We start from the raw sequence: 2,958 nt of genomic DNA, 5'->3' as shown, positions 1-2,958 counted from the left end.
AGACCCATGTTTTTGTATAGCTTTTTACCTTATGTGTAAACAACTAAATTTTTATGGTGATTGTCGAGTAAGTTAAATGTAAGATGCACCACTACGCGGGTTTTTGGAAAACCCTGTCCAGTCTGAAAGGAGGGTCTGCGTGGGGGTATAAGTTGTAAGTTATACAACAACATTTTTTACCTTATGCACAGAAACAACATTCTGTCAACAACTTATAGTGAAACACAGTGGCATACAAACCTTATAATTTAACAAAGATTATCCATTATTGTTACTTCTGTGCATCATATAAAAAACTATTGTCTACTCTTAGCCTTTGAGACTGTGCATGCAAGTCTTAGGACATGATTTTGCAAATAAAAAAATGAAATATTTATCCTCCTTGGTTACATATACAGTCAAACCTGTATTAGCGGCCACCTTTGCATACCCGCCACCTGGCCATAGTGGCCACTTTTTGTCGGTCCCTTGGATTCGTAATGATTAAGAAATAGGCTTAGCGGCCACCTGCCCAACGCGGCCACGGCCACACGATTTCTGGTCCCGCTGACACAAAAACTGCCGATTACGGCCACGGCGGACGGCTGATCTACGGTCCGGCATGCATTCGGCCATACAGCAGCCTTATCGTCACCCAACGCCGGATTTAAATGTCTTTAAGTTCAAAACAAAACTGCCTTACCGCGACAAAAAGAGGCCACATGAGGTCAACAGACGACACCACTATTACGGAGGTAAATTGTGGCAAAGTTACGTTCTAATACACTATCGCTGAGGTTAATTTACATTACGAAAACATTCTAAATAAATTGTTACACAGATAAAATTATATGACCTTCAGACTATGGTGGTATTCTTACATTTATCAAAGATAAGTCTAAAATGACAGGCTTTTCTTGTGAGGACCACATTAGCATAATGGTGGATTCTGACGTGTGAACGCTGGAGGGAACACACGGACGGCGAAGTATCAAAGGATACAAGCCAATTCAAGGGTCAAAGAAATATGACGATATTGGTCTCTTCAGACAATATCAACTGTAGAACATTTAAAACTTTTATTTAGCTTTTGTTCTCTTAATACATATAGTGTAACAATCATTGCAGTACATGTACAGTGCTACACATAAAAGCTCCTTGATTATGTGATTTAAGATCAACTGTTACTAAAACGATTGATTGATTGATTGATTGATTGTTACTTAAACCATGTGTAACTTTTTGCTTGTGGTCAATTAACTGAAGCATTTTCTCTATAGCGACCACCTCTCTATAGTGGCCAATTTTGGCCAGTCCCTTATGTGGCCGCTATAGACAGGTTTGACTGTAGCTCACAACTTGGACTAAGGGTTTGAAAAATGCCATCTCGGCTTTACTGAGGTACATTGTACAATATGTGTTATGTCATTAAGTCATATTGATGTTGAATGCTTTGAAACATTAAGGGTGTTTGGTTTCTGAGTTCAATATTAGCTTATCAGAAACGTAGAGCCAAACCAGTTTGATTGCTATTTGTGAGCCGTGTTTATTCAACTATGCTATATTTGAGTAACATATAATACAAGGTGTATCTATACAGTTACAGCAGGTTTACATTTACAGGTTTAGGATACAGGTTTTGGGATAAGATAATACTGTACAAAGATCTAAATAGATACAGAGAGTTGGGCTAACAAACTAGTATACAATCCAACAGAGGGACTAGCCAACCAGTGTGCTTACCTAGGTCCCGTTTGGCTTGCCTGACCGATAGAACCGTTTTATTTTTAGCTTCATGAACGGAGCCTTAGTGCGCCAGTAGACGTGAGGGTGGACAAGGACGTGCACATCCCTCCTTCACCATAAAAAGTCACGTGCAGGCCAGGCAGACGGCGAGTAATAACTGTCTGCCTACCATTGTTTTCCAAAACAGATGGATGCCAGCCAACCATCCAGTCATTCTACTCTACATAAACCAGGATTTAAACAAACCAGCTCTCAACAATTCTCTCCCCCTCATGGGACACGAGTCATGTCCCACCAGATATTGTTAATTGGCTACTTCGCACTTCACAGAACTGATTCCGTGTGCACGGACCTCCTATCTAGTTGCACCTTTAGTTCAACCAAGGCCCAGGGTCACTCATGATGCTGCCAATTCTATAGTAATGTGCATCAGTTTAGTGTTCAGCGCTGTCTGGCCAGGTAGACAGCCCAGCCTTTTCATCAAACCCTGTCTGGACTGGACAGGGTTTTCCAACAAAACTGCAGTGACCTTGCTTCGAACGTAACCATTTTTAATGCTCAAAATTCCTTGGTGACACAAATCGTTACCGTAACGTTAATGTTAACGTTACAAGACCCGGGTTTCATCCAGACGACAGTTCTTCACGATTTATTCAGCACTGTTGATGAAAATAAACATGGCTCACTTCTGCATTAGACCATTTAATTAAGATCCATCCGAAGTTACAGCACATCCGAAATAAAAATATTTACAGCAACCCACGTTCTTTTTTTAAAAATACAGTCAAACCTGTATTTAGGGGCCACCTCTACAGAGGGGCCACCTGTCCATGGTGGCCACTTTTTGTTGGTCCCTTGGGTATTTTATCTACAAGTTGCCACCTCTATACAGAGGCCACCTGCCTATAGTGGCCACATTTGTCCGGTCCCTTGAGTGGCCATCATGCTGGAAATAATTTTCCCCCTAAGTCGACCCTTAATTATTACTTACCTGATCTCTTCCCCTGTGAAATGGTTTATGCAGCGCCCTCCCTTAGAGCCATCTCTAGCACCTTTCTCTGCTTAATGAGTGGAAAAAAAAATCAATTAAATCTGAGTTTTCACTCGAAAACAACACGTCCCACGTCCGATCTCCCAAGGATCCCCCAAGGCTTCTGACATCAATCTGGAATATACCATTCCCATGACGGGGGTAAAGTACGTGTAACGTTACAAGACGGGTACCGTAATCAC

At 41.5% G+C, this 2,958-nt stretch overlaps 1 protein-coding gene across 1 annotated transcript in view; it reads right to left on the bottom strand.

Moving 5' to 3' along the window:
* Nucleotides 1-2,958, bottom strand: part of LOC118423135 (high-affinity lysophosphatidic acid receptor-like) — a gene marked incomplete in the record, with an annotated part of 13,389 nt that extends 10,431 nt beyond the window's left edge. Inside the window, 1 exon segment of the mRNA XM_035831140.1 lies at nucleotides 2,717-2,958.

Source organism: Branchiostoma floridae, chromosome 9 (assembly GCF_000003815.2).
Source record: "Branchiostoma floridae strain S238N-H82 chromosome 9, Bfl_VNyyK, whole genome shotgun sequence".
NCBI classification, from domain to species: Eukaryota; Metazoa; Chordata; class Leptocardii; order Amphioxiformes; family Branchiostomatidae; genus Branchiostoma; species Branchiostoma floridae.
Note: the sequence above shows the minus strand (reverse complement) of the source record. Positions and strands in the feature narration are given on the sequence as shown.